Source organism: Rhodnius prolixus, unplaced genomic scaffold, assembly GCF_049639745.1.
Source record: "Rhodnius prolixus isolate KJV_2025 unplaced genomic scaffold, Rpr scaffold_11, whole genome shotgun sequence".
Classification (NCBI taxonomy): Eukaryota; Metazoa; Arthropoda; class Insecta; order Hemiptera; family Reduviidae; genus Rhodnius; species Rhodnius prolixus.
Window position 1 is genome coordinate 9,399,916 of NW_027411625.1, and position 17,983 is coordinate 9,417,898.

The following is a 17,983-nucleotide window of genomic DNA, read 5'->3' on the forward strand; positions in this document are numbered from 1 at the left end:
AGCCTAAAAGGAGACTATGTTGAAAAATATAAAAGGTTTACCCCAAAAAATTAAGTAGTTTTTATTTTTGCACGGACTTTTCAAACGACCCTCGTATTTCAATTTTTTTCATTTAATTGCAACTGGGAAAATAATTTTTCTCAATAATTATTTATCGTCTTAAATGTACGCAAGGTGTGTATTAAAAAATAAATCAGTTCCAGTAAAAGTTCTATGTATAAAATGTAACGCGATCGTATAACGACTTATCAAGACTGTAAGGAAGTAAAAAGTAATCACACAAATACCGACCATTTACATTTGAAATCACAAAGTGAGGAAATGGTTTGAAGTATTCCAAATCTATATATTTAGGAGAAATTTGTAAATATATGCTATATATGTGGTTAGGTTAATGACCATGTTTGAAAAAAAAAAGAAGCACAAAGTGAGTTTGGTTGGTTTCATATCCTGTCAGGTTGGCAAACATGACCATCCTTCCACCCACAATCACCTCTTCGGTGTATATTCTGCTTCGGTATCAACTGCCTCTCTCTTTTTTTTTTTTATTTTTACATTTCCCGAGTTTTATTTTCTTTTAATGCTATCTCCCTTTTAGAACTCTGAGCAGAGCCTAACTCCATGGCGTGTGTACCTTTCGGCAATTACAAGTCCTCTGAGAAAGTAACGTAAACTTCTCTCTAAATTACTATAAACCAAAAAAAATAATAATTCAAAAAACATTTCATTTCTTAATTAAAATTGAAATTCAAACTTCTTAATAAAATATTGTTAATTTTATTCAGCATTTACGCACATAATCACATAAATATTTTATGTTCCTTTGTCTGCCCAAATTTATTAACTACAATCTATTTAATTAATTTATAAGAGTGGCAGTGGATTTTGTCTCTATAAAATGAAAGATAAAAAATGTTTACAGGGCACTTTTTAAGTGAAATTATGAGTAAAAAAGCAAATATTTCATTGTTGATAAAACAAAAACTTACATCTGTTGTTCGATAAAAACTTACTCCTGTAGTTGTATAGGGTAAAGTAGGGTGAGATGGCCACCATTTTATTTGGAGGGTGCCTGCAAATTTTTGGTAAAGGCTAGGCTTACTTTATTATTATTTTTGGAAACCTCATACGCTCACAAACATAAGATAAGGAAAAAATTTCAGAAAAAATGCTAAGGGAAACATTTTTTTATTCTTACCAAAAAAAAAAATAGCAGTTGGCCATCTATCCCCACTGGGTTGGGTGAGTTGGCCAATGTAACTTGGGAGAGTTGGCCACATACTGTAAATGATACTGCGCTAGTAAAACACAGGAAACAATAAATGGTTACTTAATGTTTATACAGGGTGTTCATTTTAAGACGGCTCAAATGCATTTTATGCTAAAACGGTTGTTCTGAGCGAAAAATGGTAGAGGAAAAATTTGTTGCCCGTCACCTCTAGTTTCAGAATATGTGACTTGATTTTAGATTCCTGCACGCATACGCGGCTGACGCGCAACCAAAAGTGAGGATTTGCAGTTGACCCCCATTTTCATATACACAGTTTTAAAGAGTATAAAAAGTAATGAAAGAAACCGGAAACCGCAATTCGATATTTTCAAAATTAAAGATGCTAGGCCATTTCAAAATCTGGTATTTTTAATCATATTTCAATTTTTTTAACTTGTTATCAAAGAGAAAGAAGAGCACGCGATAGGTCATTTTTATGTATTTTTTCATCCCCTTTCTACTAAAAATATTGCCAAGGCCGTAAAGCTATTATTTTTCTTAATATCGGGAAATAAGTCGTTTTCTGAGTGATTCTTCTAAGAAAAATCAAATGTTAAGAGCTTTAGATGTTCTCAAACATACACAAAATGGCTAAAAATTAATTTTACATCTGTTACAAACAAGAAGGTTTAATAATTATTTGGTAGTTTTGGGAGAGTTGCGTTTAATTACCAAAAAAATTGGAAACCTCCTGCCACATATTTAAGTAATCAATATCTTTCATGTAAAGGATCAAACTTATTCCTTAATTTATCAAATAATGCACTTTACTCAACTTGTGAAGCATGTACTGTGCCTTCAAAGGTGCCTCTTCAGATACAGAGAGCAGTTGATAACCTCCTGGCTAACCTGGCTTGCGAGTCTGAAGAGGCACCTTGTAATATCCAGGCCCTGAAGAAGGCAATATATTTGTCGAAACGTTGGCCAAAAAGACGAGTTTTTGTTTTTATTTGACCGATTCCTCGCCAATTCTAAATCCTTACTTTAGTAATTTACGGTCACGAAACCAATATATTCAAAAAAAAAAATAAAAATAAAAAAGTAAAAATAATTGGCCATCTATCCCTACTGTTGGTATGGCCATCTGTCCCGAATGCTAGAGAGAGATGGCCAATATGATAAACATAACTCAACGCGTACTTTTTGACAGTTTTAGAAGTTAGGATTCATTAATGTATACTGTACTTTCCTAATATGTAAAAAACAACACTAAAATTTCGACAAATACATTCGCTGCAGCTTGCAGTATGTAACTATCATAAAATTCTGCACGATCACCGACTTCCTTAAACAAGTGATATGAGAATGTAAAAATTGAATAAAATTTTGAGAAGGAATGGAGAATGACGCCATATTTGGTGTGGAAGATGTTGACAGACCGAAATGCCCTGCAGCTCTGCAACACTGAGCAAATACTGGCTACAGACTATAGCCGGGCTTGGCACTCGGATCACGTCTTCGGGCCGGCCAAAAGCTAGCTTCCTCTCGTACACCAATTCCGCATGATTTGATTTCATATTGTTTGGATATTATCAATGTTTTGCTGGGCCTCACCCGCTTTTTCCTGCTTTTTTTTTTTTTGAGGACAAGTATTAAGAGCCCGCCAAATCTGCTGAACCAAGATGTGTGGACAGAACTGTTGTTGGCAAAAAACTAATGCCAGATCTAGACGTAGACGAAGCCTAAGTAGACAATTAAAGCCGACAACAATCATAACCCTTCGGCTAACTACTAACTACTGTACTACTCTCTACCCACGCACTAGACAAATTGAATCCCGGAACATGATGAGAAATCACCATTACCCCATTACTTCCACGCGAATCGAAGATCAGTGAACACAATAAACTCCTTCTTTTCCAACTGAGCTCATCAGCTCATCTATGGTTTCTTCTCTTTTGACGTGGTGTATAAGACCATCATCCCACAGTACCAAGTTTAAAATATCTGAGAAATCTCAAGAGATACTAGAGTTACAAGTTTCCGTCCATAAAGGTGTACGTGAACATATCAGGACCCACTAAATCTCAGAGATACCAGAATCTATACGATTTCCAAGAGGCCATCTTGCTCTTCTAACACCTACCTACTTGCCAAGGCCTGCAAATCTTTCTCAAATGATAGCCCCCCTCAATTCTCTACAGAATCTACAGGTTTCCTCGTACGTTTGCTAGTCACGTTCCTCCATGACATCTAATTGATAGTTGGCGCTATAACGTGAATGCAACGTCAGAAACAGGAAATGTGTATCGAGCATTATTAAGAGAGCGTTGGTACTTATGGTGGAAATAAAAACAGCATGTATGGAATATTTTGCTAGTAAATATTAGCTTGAAAGTATGGGATTGCAGGCTCACAAGTTTAAGTTATGGTGAATGATTGCATTTACATCAGGCAATAAACAAACCTCTTTTATTTTGGCAGGCTGCAGTGCCTTAAAGGACATGACCCATCCTGCGCTCCAAAAAAAATTGGTGAAAACCCCTATAATTTATAGAATATGCAAACTAAGTAACAGCAATTCAATTTAAAACACCCAATTAATTCATCTACATCTTCACCAATTCACATCCTCTATAACTTTGAATATAAAATAATTCGATTTAATTTAAAAATATTTTCAAATCCATCATACATGGCCTTTATGACCCACAATCACAAATACATTAACACAAATGTAAAAAATATATGAATTAGGCATGTTAATAAAAAATGCATTAACAATACCTGGCTAGCCATATAACCTCTTTCCATTTTATCATTTTATACAGTTGGCAGCAATGGGGAGTTTAACCCGATGTATTTTTATTTATAGATTTAGGAAAACATGCTTCAAACTGAGTAAAAACTGGAGTTGCTAGCGTTTTTTATTTATTTATATGGCATCGTTTTTAAAATGAGTCGACGTGAATAAAAAAATAAAAAAGTGCAAGAGTAATAACTTAAACTAATGACGGTATCACCGGAAACATAGATTATGTTTGATCGTTTGGAGAAGAAGTTGAAGAACAATCTCCACGCTAAGGCAATTCTTCTTCGGGCTTTACATAGGTACACCAAGCAAAAATAACACGGACTAGAACAGAACTGGCTAGTGATTTCATTTTTTAAAGTAAAGTAATTGCCTATTTTTTTCTGGCAGGCTTTACGTCCAACTACCAATTAGATGTAATGGAGGAAGGCGATTAGTAAACATACTTTATACTACAAAATTCTCATATTAACCATTAAATAAAATCCAAAGCCTAAGACCTGGGAATCGAACCCAGTACCACAATACATACAGTCGAGCCTCCCATAAAGGACATTTCGACTAGCGACCACCTCCATTTACGGACAGTTTTTGGATTTCCCCGTTTTACCCCTATACACTTTCTATATAAAAGAACCTCCGTCTAACGGACACTCTACATAGCGACCGCGGACATTGATTTTGGGAAACGGATTATTATGTTTCACCTCCCATCAACGACCACCTTATTATTAAAAGTTCGTTTGACGCGGTGATCAAAATAATTATCCCCTCTCAAGTTTTTTTTTTTTTTTTCTGGTTTTTCCTAAAGTTTCCTATATAAGCTCCATACATCTTGTACCATTTTAATCATTTTTCAATATTACTTTGGACTAACAATATTATTTTTTCCGATATGTCTCTCAAACGAAAGTGGTTAACTCTAGAAGAGAAAATAAATGTGTTGGAAGATTTTGTAAAAACCAAATCGAGCCATCGTCAACTTGCCGAAAGGTTTCTTCTATTTTTCAAATAATAGATGGTAGTATGATGATAATTTTACCATAAATTATTATTGTTATGAATAAATGTGATGATTATTATAAAAATTATTAAATAAGTCAATAATATGTAGTTTTTTGGATAATTAAGAACAATTTTATGCATATCATACAGCTAAATAATTATGCAATTATGCACGTTTTTAAATCTATTAATAATAAACAATTTTTAAATAGATGTTTGGAAAAAAAAACCCATATTTTTTCATTATGAAACTTGCCTACCTCCTTCTAACGGCCACCTCCAAACAGCGGCCACTTTGCTTTCCCACGCCAGTGTCCGTTATTGAGAGGTTCGACTGCATTAGCTTTACAGGTCTCGGCCTCTTAACAGGCTCGGCTACCGTAGCGCCTGATTTTATTTTGTTTTAATTACAAAGTAGCTTGATGCGTAAGATGATGTAGATCAAATAATATGTTATAGCCATACTAAGATAAACATATGAGTTTCATGATTAGTTTGTATATTATTAAGTTTCATTTTACATCAGAAACGTTTCGAACTCGGTCATGCTTTAGTTATTCGCATTCTGTGAAAATAAGAGTAATAGGTTTTACTTAGCAGATCATTCACCCTTTAACAGGCAAATTTCGTCTTTTGATATATTTTTGCCTGGACTGAATTGTTACAATGCGTGTTATCTATTGACTCCTATCTTTTATGATAACCATTTTACAGATCCATCTTTTTATTCATTAAAATAATGAAATTAGCCATTCAGATAAACACGCAGCACAAGGCCTTGGCAGTATTTGATAAACCCTATTTTTAGATAGAGATTAAAGAAATTAATAAGTGTACCATAGATAGTCGAGACCTGTTGAAGAGAGAATGATCTCCAAACCTATTAAAGTTATACCAATAAAGACGCCGTAGTGCGCCTTTGGACATATGGAAGGAAATTCAATGAGTTCGCAAGTAAAGCCAGAAAAGTAATGTTAAAGAATTAAGTGAGTGGTGTAACCGACTGCCTACTTACACGGCCCGCTTATTGCGAATATTTTTATTCAATTTTTTTCAATTTAGCACTTGGAAGCAACGCTGGGGGCTTTTTGTTTAATTTGTGCGGAGTGTACTCGGTGTGTGGTGGAAGTGAGGAGGAGATATACCAAGAACACGAACATAACAGTTGTTAGAAGTACGATAAAACAGCAAGGTTGGCAACACTTCCTCCTTTCCCGGCCAGCCAAGTGTTGCTGTATATCCCTTCTGCCCCGCCTAATTCTTTGGGGGGGGGGGGCTAGAGTGGCAACCGGCTCGGTCAAGCCAGAACTGGGCAATAACTTTCAAGTAGTGGAACAGGCAACCAGAGGCGGCCAGGGGGTGCCAACTAAATGAGGATGCTTGTACTAAAGCAGTCGTTTTCTGTTCAAGAGAAGGGTGGCTAGCCTGTACTCCCCACTGCCACACCAATTCCCAGCCATAGTTAGTACTTTAGCATAATTACAAACATTTTTACTAACTCTTGCTGCAAGATCCCTCCGTAAACATTTCTAGTAATAATAGTAATAGCAAATAATTATTATTATTTCTATAATTATTTACTTTAAAAACACAAAAATTAAAGCGCGTAAAAGTGGGAGAGACCGAACCTATATAAGTGAACTAATGATGGTTTATGTCATTGAAGATAGTAACTTTAGTTCGCAGTATCAGCAACTATTATCACTGAAAAATTGCTATCTATATCAGTTATAGAGCAAAGTTTTCTCTAACATTCGGTAAAGGATTCATTAAAATCGAAACAATGCGAAGAGAGATATAGAGGTTTGAAATTTGAACCACTTGCGAAACCTCCAAAATTTAACCTTCTATATCTCAATAACTATTATGACTAATACTTACTTAGCTGTTTATACTGGTTATAGTGTATACTTTTCTCTACAATGTGGTAAAGAGTTCATTAAAATAGAAACAATACAAAGCGAGATGTAAAGGTTTAAAATTTGAACTATTTACGAAACCTCCAAAATTTAACCTTCTATATCTCAATAACTATTTTGACTAAAATATTGCTGTTTAAACCAGTTATAGAGTATACTTTTCTCTACAATATGGTAAAGAAATCATTAAAATAGAAACAATACAGAGAGGGATATAGAGGTTTGAAATTGGAACGTTTTACGGAACCTCCAAAATTTAACCTTCTATATCTCAATAACTATTTTGACTAAAATATTGCTGTTTAAACCAGTTATAGAGTATACTTTTCTCTACAATATGGTAAAGAAATCATTAAAATAGAAACAATACAGAGAGGGATATAGAGGTTTGAAATTGGAACGTTTTACGGAACCTCCAAAATTTAACCTTCTATATCTCAATAACTATTTTGACTAAAATATTGCTGTTTAAACCAGTTATAGAGTATACTTTTCTCTACAATATGGTAAAGAAATCATTAAAATAGAAACAATACAGAGAGGGATATAGAGGTTTGAAATTGGAACGTTTTACGGAACCTCCAAAATTTAACCTTCTATATCTCAATAACTATTTTGACTAAAATATTGCTGTTTAAACCAGTTATAGAGTATACTTTTCTCTACAATATGGTAAAGAAATCATTAAAATAGAAACAATACAGAGAGGGATATAGAGGTTTGAAATTGGAACGTTTTACGGAACCTCCAAAATTTAACCTTCTATATCTCAATAACTATTTTGACTAAAATATTGCTGTTTAAACCAGTTATAGAGTATACTTTTCTCTACAATATGGTAAAGAAATCATTAAAATAGAAACAATACAGAGAGGGATATAGAGGTTTGAAATTGGAACGTTTTACGAAACCTCCAAAATTTAACCTTCTATATCTCAATAACTATTTTGACTAAAATATTGCTGTTTAAACCAGTTATAGAGTATACTTTTCTCTACAATATGGTAAAGAAATCATTAAAATAGAAACAATACAGAGAGGGATATAGAGGTTTGAAATTGGAACGTTTTACGGAACCTCCAAAATTTAACCTTCTATATCTCAATAACTATTATCAATAAAACGTTGCTATCTATACCAGTTATATCCCTTACTTTTCTGTACAATTCAGGAAGGGTTCATTTGAAGGCCCAAACTGGTCAGTAATGGAATCAAAATGCATTCTAAGATGAAGGAAATCAAAAATATTATTTCCTTTATCGTGGGAAAGATGTAGTTATTCTGGTTACTGTTTCATACCAAACCAGTGGTAACAATTTGATACTTGTTGATAGATGTAATCGGAAGAATTTTTCAATTCAAACAAGTTAATCGATTTACTGCTATATAAATATATGAATAACATACGTTGTTTTTGAATAGAATAGGGTAATTAAGTAAATTTAGAATACAAAATACAATGATTTATTTTTATGACTACAAAAGTGCTCTATTGAAATACTGTTTTTTAAGTGGGTATTGCTTTCAACCACTTCACTAAATCCCAATGCTGTATGCGGTGGAATACAATACCAGGGATTATACTTAGAACCGTGAAATCACGTGGAATCCCCGACAACAGACTCAAAAGACAAGATGCTAAAAAACTACGGCATTGTTTGCCATAAAAATATTCTAAACTAAGCTAAACTGATTTCTGTCGCTTCTAGTCATTCCTCCAATCCTAAATTCTCTGGCGAATCACTGGCACTTTCTGTTCTTGTATTTAATTGTACTCTTCATAAAATAACCTTCTTTATCTGTTATTGTGGTTGCCTCTCGATTTAGGAATTTCGTTTTTCGTATTTCCGCACATAATCCTCGCTTATAGCGCCAGTGACCTGGAGATCATTCAATGCTAATTCCTTAATAACAGAGCACTCTAATGGGTGTGTAAATCGTCAACTGCCACTATTGTCTGGATGTTTATTTTATTTGTTTTATCTCTGCTATCTGTTTTACTTGCTATACGCTATACAGTTGTAAAGAAATAAAAGAAGGGAAATATTTATCAACAGAGTATAGATCTGAGCTTGCTTGCTATTAAAGAGGAGATAAAATATAAACCCTACTAAAACACAAAAAACAAAATGAGTCAAAATGTTTGTCTGAAAGTGTGTGTATAAAAGGTAGAATTGACAAAATGGGGTGTAAATTTATGATTGTGTATTAGTATTCAGCGAGGAAACGTACAACGGGGACATGTTGACTGAGTAATGCAGTAACTGTTTGTATTGGTACGCGAAAACTTGAGAGCGTTAGAGTAACTGCCACCTGTTACACCAGTCGACCCCAGTCAACTGTCCTGTCAAAATGTTTGCTCTGTACAACTCTGGTATGGGCATTCAACATTCTCTCATCCTCAAGGTTATCATATCTTTAAACTGGGAGATTTTACCTTAGAATTAGCTTTAACGTCATACAGGTTTATTGTTATGATATTGATTTTGTAGTAGGGTAGCCTGAAAAGTCCAACTTCCACCGAAGAAAAATAGCCTCTTTCTTTGATTCCATTATTTTTGTCACTAAGATTTCATCATGAAGAGTGAGATGATCCTAAAAGACTCTTCTAGCATCAACCGTATTAGGATAGGAGTGGAACTATCAGTTGGGTAAAAGAACTGATCGAAGGACACTTTCCAGTGTAAGCCCAGCTTCTATGAGCTGGAAGAAGTGGTTAAGAACTGTACTTAAAGGAATTAGCTGTGTAGTTATCGTACTAGATTCAGACACAAAACGATCCCGGGATCGAATCCAGCTGCCGGCCCTTAGATATTGTTCTTGTTAGGAGGACTTCACATTTCGTTGGCCCGAAGCCCTGTTTTGGGGTTCCGAAGTGTGTTAAGTCTGCGGCCATTAACTTATGGGTGCAGAGTAGGTGGCTCAGGAGTGGTTGCTTGGAGTTCAATAAAGGTTATTCGCCGAGGCTGACTGCAGAATTAATCCGTCAAGGCCGCGTGGGGCTATAAGGATGATTGTAGGCCAATTAACTGGGCCACTGCAAGCTGAGATGAAAACACATGCATCGCATGGGCACCTGGCAGATGATAGCCTCTGTAGGTTCTGTCAGGAAGACACGTGTTGTGTCAGTGTGAGGCACTTGTCTGGCTAAGGATGTTACTTCTCGGGGAGGAAAAACTAAGGCCTGTGAGAGCTTTACCCAAGAGTCGCTCTCCAGCATTAAGAGTCTGATTAAAGGACAGGTCCGGAGGATGAGCTTTAGAGTGAGGGGAGCCACAATAGATCCAAAGGGGTCGCAGTGGCGTAGTGACGATTGTGAAATGTTTGGCACTTATTCGCGAAAACTATGAGGATAATCCTGGTTCTTGCAAAAGGAGAGATTTCTACTACTAAACCTGTTACACCTGAGACAAGACCAGGTTTTCTCTATCAGAAACGAAACAAAAATCAAAACTTTTTTCTAAAAAAATTAAGTCAGATCAGAATTCGAATAAAATTGTATAATTAAATAAATACATTGATTTTGTTTGCCAAGATAAACAACAGATATCCTTTGGAAAATTAGAAGAAGCAGCTGCTGCGTTGTTCTGTTTTTTGGCAATGCATACAAATGCTCGGTTTTCTTCGCGTAAAACATTTTTTTAATTGGATGGGGCTTGATCAATTAGTAGACATAACCACAGTTGTAAAATAGATTGACTTTGCAGGTCAGCGTTTTTATAAACTTGAGTGTTCAGAGTTAACATAATTCTTTAAACCTTCTAATCGAAGTATATAAGATATTATTGTCAAACTTCGAACTTCACAAAATAAACAGCGTCCAACTAAGGATCCTATTACTAATATCGTCAGCTATAAATTAAGGGATTAAGAAGGAAATGAATGGATTTACAGAATGGATTAGTTTGTTAGGGTTAGGCCATAATATGAACCTAATTTTTATAATAATATGAACCATAATATGAACCTAAAAACTTTCTTAGTAGAATTTCCGCGTACTTTTAAGTTATTTTAGTTCCGTTTGAAACAGTGAAATCTTAAACATCAAATATCTAAAAAACTACTAGATAGATTTTGTTTATATTTTATCTGTATATAGAGACAACTTTTGCCTATAATTGTATATAATTTCGTAAAAATCTGTCGAGTAGGAAACAAGATATTTAGAGTTAAATTTTAGTTCCGTTTGAAACAGTGAAATCTTTAACTTCAAATATCTCGAAAACTACTAGATAGATTTGGTTTATATTACACCTTTATATGAAGACAACTTTTCTCTATAATTATATAAAATTTAGTAAAAATCTGTCAAGTAGGAAACGAGATATTTATAGTTAAATTTTGGTTTCGTTTGAAACAGTGAAATCTTTAACTTCAAATATCTCAAAAACTACTCGATAGATTTTGTTTATATTTTACCTGTATAAGGAGACAACATTCGTCCATAATTGAATAAAATTACTTCCTGAATTAACAATTCCCACTGTTAAATCCCCCTCCCACCCAAAAAAAAACAGCGGATTATGCTAACCCTGCGCTTGAATACTATAATACATAGTGCAACATACAGTGAAAATAAATTAACAGATCTATGCTTATTTATCATGTGCAAACACGTTAAATCTAAATCTAGAAACCCTTTCATCAGTGCCTACTTAATCATTGATGCGACCACATATGTCGCGGTCATCAGTCAGTTTCAAACCTTTCACCTGCACTTTATACCCTGCATTATTTATTCATTTGAATTAAATAGAGTCTAATTAAAATCAATCCGTTTTAAATGTTTTTGAACATAGAAAAAAGAAAAAGAAATATAGTTCAAATAATCAATGTAACCTTAAATCCTAATGTACAGAAACGTTTTCTAAAGTTATTGTTCCGTTACCTCGCTTCATGAACATAATTATAAACAAGGATTTGCTCTATATTATAAAGAAAATTTGGGAACTTTATCTTTTATAGAAAAAGAGAAAACAATTGTTGAAATTAGGTGTTTTAAATTAATTTGATAAATACTATTCTTCAATTACATTAACAAAAGCAAAGAGGGAAGGGATTAGCTATACGGTTAGCGTATTGGATTTCCACGCAGAGGTCCCGGGTTCGAATCCAGCTGCTGACCCTTAGATTTTCTCCTCATAATTATATCTGACAGCATGCTCTACTGGCCCGCTTTACAATCTATCCACTGCAGTAGACCTTCATCACTTCATACAGTGTTCACTTCTTGTGCAGTTTAGATTGAGATTTCGTGACTCCTCATTTCTAATCTCTACACAAAGCTTAGATCTGATAAATGTTTGTAACTGCCTCGATCTTTTTATTAGACCGCTAGACACAGAAACTTTATTGTTTCTCTACTTCCTGCGTACAATCACAGATTGTTGATTTCAAGCGAGTTAATAGTTTTAAACTAACATAGTTATTAAGATATACAAGCAAATAAATGATTATAACAGAAACAATAACTGTTTTGTTGACAGCTGTCCTATTATATCATCAATTGCTTAAAATTAAGATCATTTGCACTGTGCGAATGATTTTATTAGATTTGTAAATTAATCATCTTGATTATTTAATCGCACATATTCTATAAAAAGTTTGTAATATAATTTACACCTAAAGTAGAAGTAACGGATCATTTTTAGTTTAACTTAATTCTTTATTTTTCGTTCTTATTTAACAAAGTTTAATTCTTATTCCATTAAGTTCAGTTACATTTAATCTAATTGAGCAAATTATTATGTATTAATTCTGTAATTAATTCTTCTTTAATTAATGTCTTTTACTTTTCTATTTTAATATTAAAGTATTTGCTTATTTTTTAAGGCGGGCTCTACGTCCAACTACTAATTAGATGCCGTGGACGGAGGCGACTAGCAAACATACTTTACTGTAAATTTCTTTTATTAACCATTAAATAAAATCCAAGGCCTGGAGACTGGGAATCGAACCCACTAACCAACAATACATATTAGCTTCACAGGTCTCGCCTCTAACCGCTCGGCTACCATGGCGCCTCCATTTTAATATTAATTTGTTAGCCTATTATGATATGTATCATTCTAAAACTCCGCTTTATTGTTATTCATTTTTTTATAAGACGATTATGATTATTATTGTCTCTAAATTAATATTGTGCCTTGAGCTCAACACTGTTTGTATGGGGGTCTTTCCTCAAATGTAAATAAATCTGTACTATGCATATTTATTTTTATTGTTCTATGGGCAAACTCATTAATAAATCTGTTAATTTACCTGGTAAAACTATTTTTCTGTGGTTAGAAGGAATTCTGGAGGTTTGCACTTGTTGAGGTTCAAACGAGGCCAGAAGAAAGATGGCGTCTGCAAGTTTAATCAATCCTCTACAGTACCATTTCACTAAATTGACTTAGTTCTTAGCAGTTTTGTTGTACGAGTGGCCGGAGCCCCTGTTCACATATTAACAACCAAAAAATTATTCTTAAAACTAGAAACCCCAAATATAAAACCAAATAAAGGTAAAAAATAAAAAAAACCCTCTCCAAGGAAAGTCAACAGGGTATCTGTACGGTCGGCCGCGAACAAATATTAGTTCGGTGGATTGAGTTGAAAGCCGATATACTTCACCACCGCGCACCATCAAGTCCTTATTATTCCCTTTTTTCAACTTTAAACTTTTGCCGTCCTCTTTCTCCATTTTGGTTGCCAATTTTTACTCTTTTATGCCAAGGCAAGTAAAAAAGTATTGCACTCGTATAGATCATAGGATCCCAAAACGTGCAATATCGCCCATTTTGGAGGCAATAAAAGGACTCAGGGAAGCAGTGTCAATTTAATTTGTTCAATCTAGAGATGTCCTCATTGAATAGGAGAGGAGTTAGTCTCTCATTTATGTAAAGTAGTAGAGGGAAAATGGCGGTTGTGGCGCACGTAAATTGTGCCAGATCAAAACACCTCCAAATCTGACCGGGTAATCATCGAGTTCAACGAAGCTGTAAGCCATACCCATCAGCACCATTCTACCCCCACCTATCATCGAATCTGACGAGGCTGAAATCCGAACCATCACAAAAAAAAGAGGAATCGTTTTAAAAGATCTAAAGATTTAGAAGATTTAATCAGTAGATATACTCAGATCTCAGAACTGTTAAATAATAATTTTGTTCAGAATAATGTTTGAAATAAATAGGTTTATGACAGAGAAGTTTAAAATAAACAACAGACTAAAAGTTTTTTTTTAAGCGTATGCTTATTTTTTTCGAAAATTGACTTTAAAAAGCACTCACACAAAACAAATAGAGTTAAGGGACTGGTAATTTAGAGCTTAAGAAAAAATTCGAAGGAATTAAGGGTAATTGCTATGAAGGGCCCCATTACATAGCAAAAGAATGACCCAAAAAATTTCAACTCTCAATATATACTCAAGTAATGGATCTGTACTCAAGAAAACTATAGGATACTACTCAGTAAAAAAGAGTGTGTAAGAGCACTAAATTTCATACGAATAATCTGTTGTTTACTGTGGGAGTTATAAGGCCCCATTTCATAGCAAAACCATGACCAAAAAAATTTCAACTCTCAACATCTTCTCAAGTAATGGATCTGTACTCAAGAAAACTATAGCATACTACTCAGTAAAACGGAGTGTGTAAGTGCACAAAATTTCATTCGAATAATCTGTTGTTTTTTGTGTGAGTTATAAGGGCCCCATTTCACAACAAAACCATGACCCAAAAAAATTAAACACTCAATATCTTCTCAAGTAATGGATCTGTACTCAAGAAAACTATAGCATACTACTCAGTAAAATAAAGTGCGCAAGAGCACAAAGTTTCATACACATAATCAGTTGTTCACAGTGGGAGTTACAAGGGCCCCATTTGACAGTAAAACCATGACCCAAAAAAATTTTAACTCTTAATATCATTTCGACTAATGGATCTGTACTCAAGAAAACTATAGCATACTACTCAGTAAAACAGAGGGTGTAAGAGCACTAAATTTCATACGAATAATCTGTTGTTTACTGTGGGAGTTATAAGGGCCCCATTTCATAGCAAAACCATGACCAAAAAAAATTTCAACTCTCAATATCTTCTCAAGTAATGGATCTGTACTCAAGAAAACTATAGCATACTACTCAGTAAAACAGAGTGTGTAAGTGCACAAAATTTCATTCGAATAATCTGTTGTTTTTTGTGTGAGTTATAAGGGCCCCATTTCACAACAAAACCATGACCCAAAAAAATTAAACACTCAATATCTTCTCAAGTAATGGATCTGTACTCAAGAAAACTATAGCATACTACTCCGTAAAATAAAATGCGCAAGAGCACAATGTTTCATACGCATAATCAGTTGTTCACAGTGGGAGTTACAAGGGCCCCATTTGACAGTAAAACCATGACCCAAAAAAATTTTAACTCTTAATATCATTTCGACTAATGGATCTGTACTCAAGAAAACTATAGCATACTACTCAGTAAAATAAAGTGCGCAAGAGCACAAAGTTTCATACGCATAATCTGTTGTTTACTGTGGGAGTTATAAGGGCCCCATTTCATAGCAAAACCATGACCAAAAAAAATGTCAACTCTCAATATCTTCTCAAGTAATGGATCTGTACTCAAGAAAACTATAGCATACTACTAAGTAAAACAGAGGGTGTAAGAGCACAAAATTTCATACAAATAATCTGTTGTTTATTGTGGGAGTTATAATGGTCCCATTTCACAACAAAACCATGAACCAAAAAAATTTCAACTCTCAATATCTTCTCAAAAAATGGATCTGACTCAAGAAAACTATAGGATACTACTCAGTAAAAAAGAGTGTGTAAGAGCACTAAATTTCATACGAATAATCTGTTGTTTACTGTGGGAGTTATAAGGGCCCCATTTCATAGCAAAATCATGACCAAAAAAATTTCAACTCTCAATATCTTCTCAAGTAATGGATCTGCACTCAAAAAAACTATAGCATACTACTCAGTAAAACAGAGTGTGTAAGTGCACAAAATTTCATTCGAATAATCTGTTGTTTACTGTGGGAGTTATAAGGGCCCCATTTCACAACAAAACCATGAACCAAAAAAATTAAACACTCAATATCTTCTCAAGTAATGGATCTGTACTCAAGAAAACTATAGCATACTACTCCGTAAAATAAAATGCGCAAGAGCACAATGTTTCATACGCATAATCAGTTGTTCACAGTGGGAGTTACAAGGGCCCCATTTGACAGTAAAACCATGACCCAAAAAAATTTTAACTCTTAATATCATTTCGACCAATGGATCTGTACACAAGAAAACTATAGCATACTACTCAGTAAAACAGAGGGTGTAAGAGCACTAAATTTCATACGAATAATCTGTTGTTTACTGTGGGAGTTATAAGGGCCCCATTTCATAGCAAAACCATGACCAAAAAAAATTTCAACTCTCAATATCTTCTCAAGTAATGGATCTGTACTCAAGAAAACTATAGCATACTACTCAGTAAAACAGAGTGTGTAAGTGCACAAAATTTCATTCGAATAATCTGTTGTTTTTTGTGTGAGTTATAAGGGCCCCATTTCACAACAAAACCATGACCCAAAAAAATTAAACACTTAATATCTTCTCAAGTAATGGATCTGTACTCAAGAAAACTATAGCATACTACTCAGTAAAATAAAGTGCGCAAGAGCACAATGTTTCATACGCATAATCAGTTGTTCACAGTGGGAGTTACAAGGGCCACATTTGACAGTAAAACCATGACCCAAAAACATTTTAACTCTTAATATCATTTCGACTAATGGATCTGTACTCAAGAAAACTATAGCATACTACTAAATAGAACAGAGGGTGTAAGAGCACAAAATTTCATACAAATAATCTGTTGTTTATTGTAGGAGTTATAATGGCCCCATTTAACAACAAAACCATGACCCAAAAAAATTTCAACTCTCAATATCTTCTCAAGTAATGGATCTGTACTCAAGAAAACTATAGCATACTACTCAGTAAAACAGAATGTGTAAGAGCGCTAAATTACATACAAATAATCTGTTGTTTATTGTGGAAGTTATAATGGCCCCATTTCACAACAAAACCATGACCCAAAAAAATTTCAACTCTCAATATTTTCTCGACTAATGGATCTGTACTCAAGAAAACTATAGCATACTACTCAGTAAAAAAGAGTGTGTAAGAGCACTAAATTTCATACGAATAATCTGTTGTTTACTGTGGGAGTTATAAGGCCCCATTTCATAGCAAAACCATGACCAAAAAAATTTCAACTCTCAATATCTTCTCAAGTAATGGATCTGTACTCAAGAAAACTATAGCATACTACTCAGTAAAATAAAGTGCGCAAGAGCACAAAGTTTCATACACATAATCAGTTGTTCACAGTGGGAGTTACAAGGGCCCCATTTGACAGTAAAACCATGACCCAAAAAAATTTTAACTCTTAATATCATTTCGACTAATGGATCTGTACTCAAGAAAACTATAGCATACTACTCAGTAAAACAGAGGGTGTAAGAGCACTAAATTTCATACGAATAATCTGTTGTTTACTGTGGGAGTTATAAGGGCCCCATTTCATAGCAAAACCATGACCAAAAAAAATTTCAACTCTCAATATCTTCTCAAGTAATGGATCTGTACTCAAGAAAACTATAGCATACTACTCAGTAAAACAGAGTGTGTAAGTGCACAAAATTTCATTCGAATAATCTGTTGTTTTTTGTGTGAGTTATAAGGGCCCCATTTCACAACAAAACCATGACCCAAAAAAATTAAACACTCAATATCTTCTCAAGTAATGGATCTGTACTCAAGAAAACTATAGCATACTACTCAGTAAAATAAAGTGCGCAAGAGCACAAAGTTTCATACGCATAATCAGTTGTTCACAGTGGGAGTTACAAGGGCCACATTTGACAGTAAAACCATGACCCAAAAACATTTTAACTCTTAATATCATTTCGACTAATGGATCTGTACTCAAGAAAACTATAGCATACTACTAAGTAGAACAGAGGGTGTAAGAGCACAAA

The 17,983-nt window shown here is 34.2% G+C and overlaps 1 protein-coding gene across 6 annotated transcripts in view; it reads left to right on the forward strand.

The window, feature by feature from the left end:
• LOC141459569 (uncharacterized) overlaps positions 1-17,983 on the forward strand; it is a 153,282-nt gene that overhangs the window by 97,620 nt on the left and 37,679 nt on the right. The window contains exon 1 of one of the 6 annotated variants that reach the window (XM_074138798.1): positions 6,332-6,488. The exons of the other annotated variants lie outside the window; for them this stretch is intronic. The gene's annotated coding sequence lies outside the window, so the exon portion shown is untranslated. Of the gene's footprint in view, positions 1-6,331; positions 6,489-17,983 lie in introns of those variants that run through there. 6 annotated transcript variants of the gene reach the window in all.